The following is a 13583-nucleotide window of genomic DNA, read 5'->3' on the forward strand; positions in this document are numbered from 1 at the left end:
CTGTAGGGGGCGTAAAGGGTCAGTGGGAGGGGGAGGGGGGCAGGGGGCGGGGCAGTGAGAGGGGGAGGGGCAGGGGGCAGGGGCGGGGCAGTGAGGGGGGGGCAGGGGGAGGGGCAGGGGGAGGGAGAGGGGGGCAATGGGAGGGGAGTGGGAGCAGTGGGAGGGGGGAGGGGGCAGTGGGAGGGGGAGGGGGCAGTGGGAGGGGGAGGGGGAGGGGGAGGGGGCAGTGGGAGGGGGAGGGGGCAGTGGGAGGGGGAGGTGGGAGGGGGAGGGGGCAGTGGGAGGGGGAGGGGGCAGTGGGAGGAGGAGGGGGGCAGGGGGGCAGTGGGAGGGGGGCAGGGGGTGGGGCAGTGAGAGGGGGAGGGGCAGTAGGAAGGGGAAGGGGCAGTGGGAGGGGGAGGGGGCAGTGGGAGGGGGAGGGGGCAGTGGAAGGGGGAGGGGGCAGTGGAAGGGGGAGGGGGCAGTGGGAGGGGGAGGGGGCAGTGGGAGGGGGAGGGGGCAGTGGGAGGGGGAGGGGGCAGTGGGAGGGGGAGGGGGCAGTGGGAGGGGGAGGGGGCAGTGGGAGGGGGCAGTGGGAGGGGGAGGGGGGCAGTGGAGGGGGAGGGGGGCAGTGGAGGGGGAGGGGGGCAGTGGGAGGGGGGCAGTGGGAGGGGGAGGGGGGCAGTGGGAGGGGGAGGGGGCAGTGGGAGGGGGAGGGGGGCAGTGGGAGGGGGAGGGGGGCAGTGGGAGGGGGAGGGGGCAGTGGGAGGGGGAGGGGGCAGTGGGAGGGGGAGGGGGCAGGGGGAGGGGGCAGTGGGAGGGGGAGGGGGCAGTGGGAGGGGGAGGGGGCAGTGGGAGGGGGAGGGGGCAGTGGGAGGGGGAGGGGGCAGTGGGAGGGGGAGGGGGCAGTGGGAGGGGGAGGGGGCAGTGGGAGGGGGAGGGGGCAGTGGGAGGGGGCAGGGGAGGGGACAGTGGGAGGGGGAGGGGGCAGGGCGAGGGGGCAGTGGGAGGGGGAGTGGGAGGGGGGCAGTGGGAGAGGGAGGGGGGAGGGGGCAGGGGGAGGGGGGCAGTGGGAGGGGGGCAGTGGGAGGGGGAGGGGGCAGTGGGAGGGGGGCAGTGGGAGGGGGGCAGTGGGAGGGGAGGGGGGCAGTGGGAGGGGAGGGGGGCAGTGGGAGGGGGGCCGTGCGAGGGAAGGGGGCAGTGGGAGGGGGAGGGGGGCAGGGGGAGGGGCAAGGGAGCAGCAGTGGGAGGGAAAGAGGGGCAGTGGGAGGGAGAGGGGGGCAGTGGGAGGGAGAGGGGGGCAGTGGGAGGGGAGGGGGAGCAGTGGGAGGGGGTAGTGGGAGGGGGGCGGGGAGGGGGGCAGGGGGAGGGGGGCAGGGGGAGGGGGGCAGGGGGAGGGGGGCAGGGGGAGGGGGGCAGGGGGCAGGGGGAGGGGGCAGTGGGAGGGGAGGGGCAGTGGGAGGGGAGGTCCAGTGGGAGGGGGAGGGCCAGTGGGAAGGGGAGGGCCAGTGGGAAGGGGAGGGCCAGTGGGAAGGGGAGGGCCAGTGGGAAGGGGAGGGGCAGTGGGAAGGGGAGGGGCAGTGGGAAGGGGAGGGGCAGTGGGAAGGGGAGGGGCAGTGGGAAGGGGAGGGGCAGTGGGAAGGGGAGGGGCAGTGGGAAGGGGAGGGGCAGTGGGAAGGGGAGGGGCAGTGGGAAGGGGAGGGGCAGTGGGAAGGGGAGGGGCAGTGGGAAGGGGAGGGGCAGTGGGAAGGGGAGGGGCAGTGGGAAGGGGAGGGGCAGTGGGAAGGGGAGGGGCAGTGGGAAGGGGAGGGGCAGTGGGAAGGGGAGGGGCAGTGGGAGGGGGAGGGGCAGTGGGAGGGGAGGGGCAGTGGGAGGGGGAGGGGCGGTGGGAAGGGGAGGGGCGGTGGGAAGGGGAGGGGCGGTGGGAGGGGAGGGGCAGTGGGAGGGGAGGGGCAGTGGGAGGGGAGGGGCAGTGGGAGGGGAGGGGCAGTGGGAGGGGAGGGGCAGTGGGAGGGGGAGGGGCAGTGGGAGGGGGAGGGGCAGTGGGAGGGGGAGGGGCAGTGGGAGGGGGAGGGGCAGTGGGAGGGGGAGGGGGGCAGTGGGAGGGGGAGGGGGGCAGTGGGGGCAGTGGGAGGGGGGCAGTGGGAGGGGGGGCAGTGGGAGGGGGGGCAGTGGGAGGGGGAGGGGCAGTGGGAGGGGGAGGGGGCAGTGGAAGGGGGAGGGGGCAGTGGAAGGGGGAGGGGGCAGTGGGAGGGAGAGGGGGCAGTGGGAGGGGGAGGGGGGCAGTGGGAGGGGGAGGGGGCAGTGGGAGGGGGAGGGGGCAGTGGGAGGGGGCAGGGGGAGGGGGCAGTGGGAGGGGGAGGGGGCAGTGGGAGGGGGAGGGGGCAGTGGGAGGGGGAGGGGGCAGTGGGAGGGGGAGGGGGCAGTGGGAGGGGGCAGTGGGAGGGGGAGGTGGGAGGGGGAGGGGCAGTGGGAGGGGGAGGGGGCAGTGGGAGGAGGAGGGGGGCAGGGGGGCAGTGGGAGGGGGGCAGGGGGTGGGGCAGTGAGAGGGGGAGGGGCAGTAGGAAGGGGAAGGGGCAGTGGGAGGGGGAGGGGGCAGTGGGAGGGGGAGGGGGCAGTGGAAGGGGGAGGGGGCAGTGGAAGGGGGAGGGGGCAGTGGGAGGGGGAGGGGGCAGTGGGAGGGGGAGGGGGCAGTGGGAGGGGGAGGGGGCAGTGGGAGGGGGAGGGGGCAGTGGGAGGGGGAGGGGGCAGTGGGAGGGGGCAGTGGGAGGGGGAGGGGGGCAGTGGAGGGGGAGGGGGGCAGTGGAGGGGGAGGGGGGCAGTGGGAGGGGGAGGGGGGCAGTGGGAGGGGGAGGGGGCAGTGGGAGGGGGAGGGGGGCAGTGGGAGGGGGAGGGGGCAGTGGGAGGGGGAGGGGGCAGTGGGAGGGGGAGGGGGGCAGTGGGAGGGGGAGGGGAGCAGTGGGAGGGGGAGGGGGCAGTGGGAGGGGGAGGGGGCAGTGGGAGGGGGAGGGGGCAGGGGGAGGGGGCAGTGGGAGGGGGAGGGGGCAGAGGGAGGGGGAGGGGGCAGTGGGAGGGGGAGGGGGCAGTGGGAGGGGGAGGGGGCAGTGGGAGGGGGAGGGGGCAGTGGGAGGGGGAGGGGGCAGTGGGAGGGGGAGGGGGCAGTGGGAGGGGGCAGGGGAGGGGACAGTGGGAGGGGGAGGGGGCAGGGCGAGGGGGCAGTGGGAGGGGGAGTGGGAGGGGGGCAGTGGGAGAGGGAGGGGGGAGGGGGCAGGGGGAGGGGGGCAGTGGGAGGGGGGCAGTGGGAGGGGGAGGGGGGCAGTGGGAGGGGGGCAGTGGGAGGGGGGCAGTGGGAGGGGAGGGGGGCAGTGGGAGGGGAGGGGGGCAGTGGGAGGGGGGCCGTGCGAGGGAAGGGGGCAGTGGGAGGGGGAGGGGGGCAGGGGGAGGGGCAAGGGAGCAGCAGTGGGAGGGAAAGAGGGGCAGTGGGAGGGAGAGGGGGGCAGTGGGAGGGGAGGGGGAGCAGTGGGAGGGGGTAGTGGGAGGGGGGCGGGGAGGGGGGCAGGGGGAGGGGGGCAGGGGGAGGGGGGCAGGGGGAGGGGGGCAGGGGGAGGGGGGCAGGGGGCAGGGGGAGGGGGCAGTGGGAGGGGAGGGGCAGTGGGAGGGGAGGTCCAGTGGGAGGGGGAGGGCCAGTGGGAAGGGGAGGGCCAGTGGGAAGGGGAGGGGCAGTGGGAAGGGGAGGGCCAGTGGGAAGGGGAGGGCCAGTGGGAAGGGGAGGGCCAGTGGGAAGGGGAGGGGCAGTGGGAAGGGGAGGGGCAGTGGGAAGGGGAGGGGCAGTGGGAAGGGGAGGGGCAGTGGGAAGGGGAGGTGCAGTGGGAAGGGGAGGGGCAGTGGGAAGGGGAGGGGCAGTGGGAAGGGGAGGGGCAGTGGGAGGGGGAGGGGCGGTGGGAGGGGGAGGGGCGGTGGGAAGGGGAGGGGCGGTGGGAAGGGGAGGGGCGGTGGGAGGGGAGGGGCAGTGGGAGGGGAGGGGCAGTGGGAGGGGAGGGGCAGTGGGAGGGGAGGGGCAGTGGGAGGGGAGGGGCAGTGGGAGGGGAGGGGCAGTGGGAGGGGAGGGGCAGTGGGAGGGGGAGGGGCAGTGGGAGGGGGAGGGGCAGTGGGAGGGGGAGGGGCAGTGGGAGGGGGAGGGGCAGTGGGAGGGGGAGGGGCAGTGGGAGGGGGAGGGGCAGTGGGAGGGGGAGGGGCAGTGGGAGGGGGAGGGGGGCAGTGGGAGGGGGAGGGGGGCAGTGGGAGGGGGAGGGGGGCAGTGGGAGGGGGAGGGGGGCAGTGGGAGGGGGAGGGGGGCAGTGGGAGGGGGGGCAGTGGGAGGGGGGGCAGTGGGAGGGGGGGCAGTGGGAGGGGGGGCAGTGGGAGGGGGGGCAGTGGGAGGGGGGGCAGTGGGAGGGGGGGCAGTGGGAGGGGGGGCAGTGGGAGGGGGGGCAGTGGGAGGGGGCAGTGGGAGGGGGGGCAGTGGGAGGGGGGGCAGTGGGAGGGGGGGCAGTGGGAGGGGGGGCAGTGGGGGGGGGGGGCAGTGGGAGGGGGGCAGTGGGAGGGGGGCAGTGGGAGGGGGGCAGGGGGAGGGGGGAGGGGGGCAGGGGGAGGGGGGCAGGGGGAGGGGGGCAGGGGGAGGGGGGCAGGGGGAGGGGGGCAGGGTGAGGGGGAGGGGGCAGTGGGAGGGGGAAGGGGCAGTGGGAGGGGGCAGTGGGAGGGGGCAGTGGGAGGGGGGCAGGGGAGGGGGGCAGGGGGAGGGGGGCAGGGGGAGGGGGCAGTGGGAGGGGGAGGGGGCAGTGGGAGGGGGCAGTGGGAGGGGCAGGGGGAGGGGGCAGGGGGAGGGGGCAGGGGGAGGGGGAGGGGCAGTGGGAGGGGGAGGGGCAGTGGGAGGGGAGGGCCAGTGGGAGGGGAGGGCCAGTGGGAGGGGAGGGCCAGTGGGAGGGGAGGGGCAGTGGGAAGGGGAGGGGCAGTGGGAAGGGGAGGGGCAGTGGGAAGGGGAGGGGCAGTGGGAAGGGGAGGGGCAGTGGGAAGGGGAGGGGCAGTGGGAGGGGGCGGGGCAGTGGGAGGGGCAGTGGGAGGGGAGGGGCAGTGGGAAGGGAGGGGCAGTGGAACGGGGAGGGGCAGTGGGAGGGGGAGGGGCAGTGGGAGGGGGAGGGGCAGTGGGAGGGGGAGGGGCAGTGGGAGGGGCAGTGGGAGGGGGAGGGGCAGTGGGAGGGGGAGGGGCAGTGGGAGGGGGAGGGGCAGTGGGAGGGGGAGGGGGAGTGGGAGGGGGAGGGGCAGTGGGAGGGGGAGGGGCAGTGGGAGGGGGAGGGGCAGTGGGAGGGGGAGGGGCAGTGGGAGGGGGAGGGGCAGTGGGAGGGGGAGGGGCAGTGGGAGGGGGAGGGGCAGTGGGAGGGGGCAGTGGGAGGGGGAGGGGGGCAGTGGGAGGGGGAGGGGGGCAGTGGGAGGGGGAGGGGGGCAGTGGGAGGGGGAGGGGGGCAGTGGGAGGGGGAGGGGGGCAGTGGGAGGGGGAGGGGGGCAGTGGGAGGGGGGCAGTGGGAGGGGGGCAGTGGGAGGGGGGCAGTGGGAGGGGGAGGGAGAGGGGGGCAGTGGGAGGGAGAGGGGGGCAGTGGGAGGGAGGGGGGGGCAGTGGGAGGGAGGGGGGGGCAGTGGGAGGGAGGGGGGGGCAGTGGGAGGGAGGGGGGGGCAGTGGGAGGGAGGGGGGGGGCAGTGGGAGGGAGGGGGGGCAGTGGGAGGGAGGGGGGGGCAGTGGGAGGGAGGGGGGGCAGTGGGAGGGAGAGGGGGGGCAGTGGGAGGGAGAGGGGGGGCAGTGGGAGGGAGAGGGGGGCAGTGGGAGGGAGAGGGGGGCAGTGGGAGGGAGAGGGGGGCAGTGGGAGGGAGAGGGGGGCAGTGGGAGGGAGAGGGGGGCAGTGGGAGGGAGAGGGGGGCAGTGGGAGGGAGAGGGGGGCAGTGGGAGGGAGAGGGGGGCAGTGGGAGGGAGAGGGGGGCAGTGGGAGGGAGAGGGGGGCAGTGGGAGGGAGAGGGGGGCAGTGGGAGGGAGAGGGGGGCAGTGGGAGGGAGAGGGGGGCAGTGGGAGGGAGAGGGGGCAGTGGGAGGGAGAGGGGGGCAGTGGGAGGGAGAGGGGGGCAGTGGGAGGGAGAGGGGGTCAGTGGGAGGGAGAGGGGTCAGTGGGAGGGAGAGGGGGGCAGTGGGAGGGAGAGGGGGGCAGTGGGAGGGAGAGGGGGTCAGTGGGAGGGAGAGGGGGTCAGTGGGAGGGAGAGGGGGTCAGTGGGAGGGAGAGGGGGTCAGTGGGAGGGAGAGGGGTCAGTGGGAGGGAGAGGGGGGCAGTGGGAGGGAGAGGGGGGCAGTGGGAGGGAGAGGGGGGCAGTGGGAGGGAGAGGGGGAGCAGTGGGAGGGGGGTAGTGGGAGGGGGGTAGTGGGAGGGGGGCAGGGGGAGGGGGGCAGGGAGAGGGGGGGCAGTGGGAGGGGGAGGGCCAGTGGGAGGGGGAGGGCCAGTGGGAGGGGGAGGGCCAGTGGGAGGGGGAGGGCCAGTGGGAGGGGGAGGGGCAGTGGGAGGGGGAGGGGCAGTGGGAGGGGGAGGGGCAGTGGGAGGGGGAGGGGCAGTGGGAGGGGGATGGGCAGTGGGAGGGGGAGGGGCAGTGGGAGGGGGAGGGGCAGTGGGAGGGGGGGGCAGTGGGAGGAGGGGCAGTGGGATGGGGGCAGTGGGAGGGGGGCAGTGGGAGGGGGCAGTGGGAGGGGGCGGGGCAGTGGGAGGGGGGCAGTGGGAGGGGGCAGTGGGAGGGGGCAGTGGGAGGGGGCAGTGGGAGGGGGCAGTGGGAGGGGGCAGTGGGAGGGGGGCAGTGGGGGGAGGGGCAGTGGGAGGGGGAGGGGTAGTGGGAGGGGGAGGGGTAGTGGGAGGGGGAGGGGCAGTGGGAGGGGGAGGGGCAGTGGGAGGGGGAGGGGCAGTGGGAGGGGGAGGCGAGAGGGAGGGGCAGTGGGAGGGGAGGGGCAGTGGGAGGGGAGGGGCAGTGGGGGGGCAGTGGGAGGGGGAGGGGCAGTGGGAGGGGGATTTCACCTTAACCCAGGTTTCATCAACATTCACAGTTTTGACAGATTTATTGCTGGGATGTGGGCCTCACTGCCTCTGCCCAGCATTTATTGCCCATTACTGATTGTCCTGGGAAGATGGTGGTCAGCTGCCTTCCTCAGCCGCAGCAGTCCCTGTGGTGTAGGTACATCCACAGTGCTGTTGGTGAGGTTCCAGGATTTTGTCCCAGCGACGGTGAAGGGACAGCCGATATATTTCCAATTCACGGGGCAGCACGGTGGCGCAGTGGTTAGCACTGCTGCCTCACAGCGCCGAGGTCCCAGGTTCGATCCCGGCTCTGGGTCACTGTCCGTGTGGAGTTTGCACATTCTCCCCGTGTCTGCGTGGGTTTCGCCTCCACAACCCAAAGATGTGCAGGTTAGGTGGATTGGCCCTTAATTGGAAAATGAAATTAAATTTTTTTTTTTTTTAATTTGACTATTTCCAAGTCAGGATGGTGAGTGACTTGGAGGGGAATCTCCAGGTGGTGGGGCAGGAGGTTTCCTTGCCCCCGTTTGCCCTGATGCCACGAGACTTCATCAATGTTGCGAGCTCCCAGGGAAACCCCTGCCCGCTGTATACCACCGTGCCGTAACCTCTGCTGGGCCAGTCCTGCGAGTGGCACGGGACATACCCAGGGCGAGTGATGGTGGTATCTGGGACGTCATTGGCAAGTTATGGTTCCATGAGCAGGACAATGCCAGGCTCTTGCTTGGCCAGTCCAGTGGGACAGCTCTGCCAACGTTGGCACAAGACGCCAGCTGTTAGTGTGGAGGATGGAAGGAAGTCGGGGACACTGGATTTCTGGTGCCTGGGTCGATGCCGGAAGGTCCATCCGTTTTCAGTTATTTTTATTGTCTTTTTAGCAGGTCGGTAAAATGGATTGGCTCGCGAGGCCATTGCAGGGGCGCTGGTGTTGTCACTGGACTGGTGATCCAGGTTAATGCTCGGGGGACACGGGATCGAATCCCACCTTGGCAGGGGCTGCAATTTGAGGTAAAACTCAAAATGATCACCATGACAACTATCATCGATTGCGGTAAAATCCCAATGGTTCAGTCATGTCCTTTAGCGGTGGAACCGTGCTTACCCGGTCTGGCCTGCATGTGACTACGGCGGGGTCCCTGGAACGTTCCACACAGTTCCAGGGTGGTTTGGGAATGGGGAATAAACGCTGCTTCATTTCAGTCCCATTGGTGAGGCCAGTCTGTCGATGTTGTGGGACGTCAGACAACGCAAGTGAACAATTTCAGGTTGTTTGATTCCGATGCAATGTGAAACATTATGCTAATTAGAACATTTCAATCACCATTCACATGAAAAAGAGAACACGTGGGAGGGGCCTGTCACTGTGTAACACTGGGGTACAGTACTGGTGGGGACGGGCCTGTCACTGTATAACACTGGGGTACAGTACTGGTGGGGACGGGTCTGTCACTGTATAACACTGGGGTACAGTACTGGCGGGGACGGGTCTGTCACTGTATAACACTGGGGTACAGTACTGGTGGGGATGGGTCTGTCACTGTGTAACACTGGGGTACAGTACTGGTGGGGACGGGTCTGTCGCTGTATAACACTGGGGTACAGTACTGGTGGGGACGGGTCTGTCACTGTATAACACTGGGGTACAGTACGGGTGGGGACGGGTCAGTCACTGTATAACACTGGGGTACAGTACTGGTGGGGACGGGTCTGTCGCTGTATAACACTGGGGTACAGTACTGGTGGGGACGGGTCTGTCACTGTATAACACTGGGGTACAGTACGGGTGGGGACGGGTCAGTCACTGTATAACACTGGGGTACAGTACTGGTGGAGACGGGTCTGTCACTGTATAACACTGGGGTACAGGACTGGTGGGGGCGGGTCTGTCACTGTCTAACACTGGGGTACAGCACTGGTGGGGACTGGCCTGTCACTGCATAACATTGGGGTACAGGACTGGTGGGGGCGGGTCTGTCACTGTATAACACTGGGGCACAGTACTGGTGGGGACGGGTCTGTCACTGTATAACTCTGGGGTACAGTACTGGTGGGTATGGGTCTGTCGCTGTATAACACTGGGGTACAGTACTGGTGGGGGTGGGTCTGTCACTGTATAACACTGGGGTACAGTACTGGTGGGGACGGGCCTGTCACTGTCTAACACTGGGGTACAGCACTGGTGGGGATGGGTCTGTCACTATATAACACTGGGGTACAGTACTGGTGGGGACGGGTCTGTCACTGTATAACACTGGGGTACAGTACTGGTGGAGACGGGTCTGACACTGTATAACACTGGGGTACAGTACTGGTGGGGACGGGTCTGTCACTGTCTAACACTGGGGTGCAGTACTGGTGGGCATGGGTCTGTCACTGTATAACACTGGGGTACAGTACTGGTGGAGACGGGTCTGACACTGTATAACACTGGGGTGCAGTACTGGTGGGTATGGGTCTGTCGCTGTATAACACTGGGGTACAGTACTGGTGGGGACGGGCCTGTCACTGTATAACACTGGGGTACAGTACTGGTGGGGACGGGTCTGTCACTGTATAACACTGGGGTGCAGTACTGTTGGGGACGGGTCTGTCCCTGTATAACACTGGGGTGCAGTACTGGTGGGGACGGGTCTGTCACTGTATAACACTGGGGTGCAGTACTGGTGGGGACAGGTCTGTCACTGTATAACACTGGGGTACAGTACTGGTGGGGATGGGTCTGTCCCTGTATAACACTGGGGTGCAGTACTGGTGGGGAGGGGTCTGTCACTGTATAACAATGGGGTGCAGTACTGGTGCGGGCGGGTCTGTCACTGTATAACACTGGGGTACAGTACTGGTGGGGAGCGGTCTGTCGCTGTATAACACTGGGGTACAGTGCTGGTGGGGACGGGTCTGTCACTATAATATTGGGGTACAGTACTGGTGGGGACAGGTCTGTCACTGTATAACACTGGGGTACAGTGCTGGTGGGGATGGGTCTGTCACTGTATAACACTGGGGTACAGTACTGGTGGGGATGGGTCTGTCACTGTATAACACTGGGGTACAGTACTGGTGGGGACGGGTCTGTCACTATATAACACTGGGGTACAGTACTGGTGGGGACGGGTCTGTCACTGTATAACACTGGGGTACAGTACTGGTGGGGATGGGTCTGTCCCTGTATAACACTGGGATACAGTACTGGTGGGGACGGGTCTGTCACTGTATAACACTGGGGTACAGTACTGGTGGGGACGGGTCTGTCACTGTATAACACTGGGGTACAGTACTGGTGGGGACGGGTCTGTCGCTGTATAACACTGGGGTACAGTACTGGTGGGGATGGGTCTGTCACTGTACAACACTGGGGTACAGTACTGGTGGGGACGGGTCTGTCACTGTATAACACTGGGGTACAGTACTGGTGGGGACGGGTCTGTCACTGTATAACACTGGGGTACAGTACTGGTGGGGATGGGTCTGTCCCTGTATAACACTGGGGTGCAGTACTGGTGGGGAGGGGGTCTGTCACTGTATAACTCTGGGGTACAGTACTGGTGGGGACGGGTCTGTCACTGTATAACACTGGGGTACTGTACCGGTGGGGACGGGTCTGTCACTGTATAACACTGGGGAACAGTACTGGTGGGGACGGGCCTGTCACTGTATACCACTGGGGTACAGTACTGGTGGGGACGGGTCTGTCACTGTATAACACTGGGGTACAGTACTGGTGGGGACGGGTCTGTCACTGTATAACACTGGGGCACAGTACTGGTGGGGACGGGCCTGTCGCTGTATAACACTGGGGTACAGTACTGGTGGGGACGGGTCTGTCGCTGTATAACACTGGGGTACAGTTCTGGTCGGGATGGGTCTGTCACTGTATAACACTGGGGTGCAGTACTGGTGGGGATGGATCTGTCACTGTATAACACTGGGGTACAGTACTGGTGGGGACGAGTCTGTCACTGTATAACACTGGGGTACAGTACTGGTGGGGACAGGTCTGTCACTGTTTAACACTGGGGTACAGTACTGGTGGGGACGGGTCTGTCACTGTATAACACTGGGGTACAGTACTGGTGGGGTCGGGCCTGTCGCTGTATAACACTGGGGTACAGTACTGGTGGGGACGGGTCTGTCACGGTGTAACACTGGGGTACAGCACTGGTGGGGACGGGTCTGTCACTGTATAACAGTGGGTACAGTGCTGGTGGGGACGGGTCTGTCACTGTATAACACTGGGGTACAGTACTGTTGGGGACGGGTCTGTCACTGTATAACACTGGGGTACAGTACTGGTGGGGACGGGTCTGTCACTGTATACCACTGGGGTACAGTACTGGTGGGACGGGTCTGTCACTGTATAACACCGGGGTACTGTACCGGTGGGGACGGGTATGTCACTTTATAACACTGGGGTACAGTACTGGTGGGGACGGGCCTGTCACTGTATAACACTGGGGTACAGTACTGGTGGGGACGGGTCTGTCACTGTATAACACTGGGGTACTGTACCGGTGGGGACGGGTCTGTCACTGTATAACACTGGGTACAGTACTGGTGGGCACGGGTCTGTCACTGTATAACACTGGGGTACAGTACTGGTGGGGACGGGTCTGTCACTGTATAACACTGGGGTATATTACTGGTGGGGACGGGTCTGTCACTGTATAACACTGGGGTACAGTATTGGTGGGGACGGGTCTGTCACTGTATAACACTGGGGTACTGTACTGGTGGGGACGGGTCTGTCACTGTATAACACTGGGGTACAGTACTGGTGGGGACGGCTCTGTCACTGTATAACACTGGGGTACAGTATTGGTGGGGACGGGTCTGTCACTGTATAACACTGGGGCACAGTACTGGTGGGGACGGGCCTGTCACTGTATAACACTGGGGTACAGTACTGGTGGGGACGGGTCTGTCACTGTATAACACTGGGGTACAGTACTGGTGGGGACGGGTCTGTCACTGTATAACACTGGGGTACAGTACTGGTGGGGACGGGTCTGTCACTGTATAACACTGGGGCACAGTACTGGTGGGGACGGGCCTGTCACTGTATAACACTGGGGTACAGTACTGGTGGGGACGGGTCTGTCACTGTATAACACTGGGGTACAGTACTGGTGGGGACGGGTCTGTCACTGTATAACACTGGGGCACAGTACTGGTGGGGACGGGCCTGTCACTGTATAACACTGGGGTACAGTACTGGTGGGGACGGGGCTGTCGCTGTATAACACTGGGGTACAGTACTGGTGGGGACGGGTCTGTCACTGTATAACACTGGGGTGCAGTACTGGTGGGGATGGATCTGTCAATGTATAATACTGGGGTACAGTACTGGTCGGGATGGGTCTGTCTCTGTATAACACTGGGGTATAGTACTGGTGGGGATGGGTCTGTCACTGTATAACACTGGGGTACAGTACTGGTGGGGACGGGTCTGTCACTGTATAACACTGGGGCACAGTACTGGTCGGGATGGGTCTGTCACTGTATAACACTGGGGTACAGTACTGGTGGGGACGGGTCTGTCACTGTATAACACTGGGGGTACAGTACTGGTGGGGACGGGTCTGTCACTGTGTAACACTGGGGTACAGTACTGGTGGGGACGGGTCTGTCACTGTATAACACTGGGGCACAGTACTGGTCGGGATGGGTCTGTCACTGTATAACACTGGGGTACAGTACTGGTGGGGACGGGTCTGTCACTGTATAACACTGGGGTGCAGTACTGGTGGGGATGGATCTGTCACTGTATAACACTGGGGTACAGTACTGGTGGGAATGGGCCTGTCGCTGTATAACACTGGGGTACAGTCCTGGTGGGGACGGGTCTGTCACTGTATAACACTGGGGTACAGTACTGGTGGGGACGGGTCTGTCGCTGTATAACACTGGGGTACAGTATTGGTGGGGACGGGTCTGTCGATGTATAACACTGGGGTACAGTACTGGTGGGGACGGGTCTGTCGCTGTATAACACTGGGGTACAGTACTGGTGGGGACGGGTCTGTCGCTGTATAACACTGGGGTGCAGTACTGGTGGGGATGGATCAGTCACTGTACAACTCTGGTGTACTGTACCGGTGGGGACGGGTCTGTCACTGTATAACACAGGGGTACAGTACTGGTGGGGACGGGTCTGTCACTGTATAACAATGGGGTACAGTACTGGTGGGCACGGGTCTGTCACTGTATAACACTGGGGTACTGTACCGGTGGGGACGGATCTGTCACTGTATAACACTTGGGCACAGTACTGGTGGGGACGGGCCTGTCACTGTATAACACTGGAGTACAGTACTGGTGGGGACGGGTCTGTCACTGTATAACACTGGGGTACAGTACTGGTGGGGACGGGTCTGTCACTGTATAACACTGGGGTACAGTACTGGTGGGGACGGGTCTGTCACTGTATAACACTGGGGTACAGTACTGGTGGGGACGGGTCTGTCACTGTATAACACTTGGGCACAGTACTGGTGGGGACGGGCCTGTCACTGTATAACACTGGGGTACAGTA

The 13583-nt window shown here is 66.3% G+C and overlaps 1 protein-coding gene across 1 annotated transcript in view; it reads right to left on the minus strand.

The window, feature by feature from the left end:
• gmip (GEM interacting protein) overlaps window positions 1–13583 on the minus strand; it is a 205276-nt gene that overhangs the window by 129374 nt on the left and 62319 nt on the right. The gene's annotated exons all lie outside the window — the stretch shown is intronic.

This window comes from Scyliorhinus torazame, chromosome 27, assembly GCF_047496885.1.
Source record: "Scyliorhinus torazame isolate Kashiwa2021f chromosome 27, sScyTor2.1, whole genome shotgun sequence".
NCBI lineage: Eukaryota > Metazoa > Chordata > Chondrichthyes > Carcharhiniformes > Scyliorhinidae > Scyliorhinus > Scyliorhinus torazame.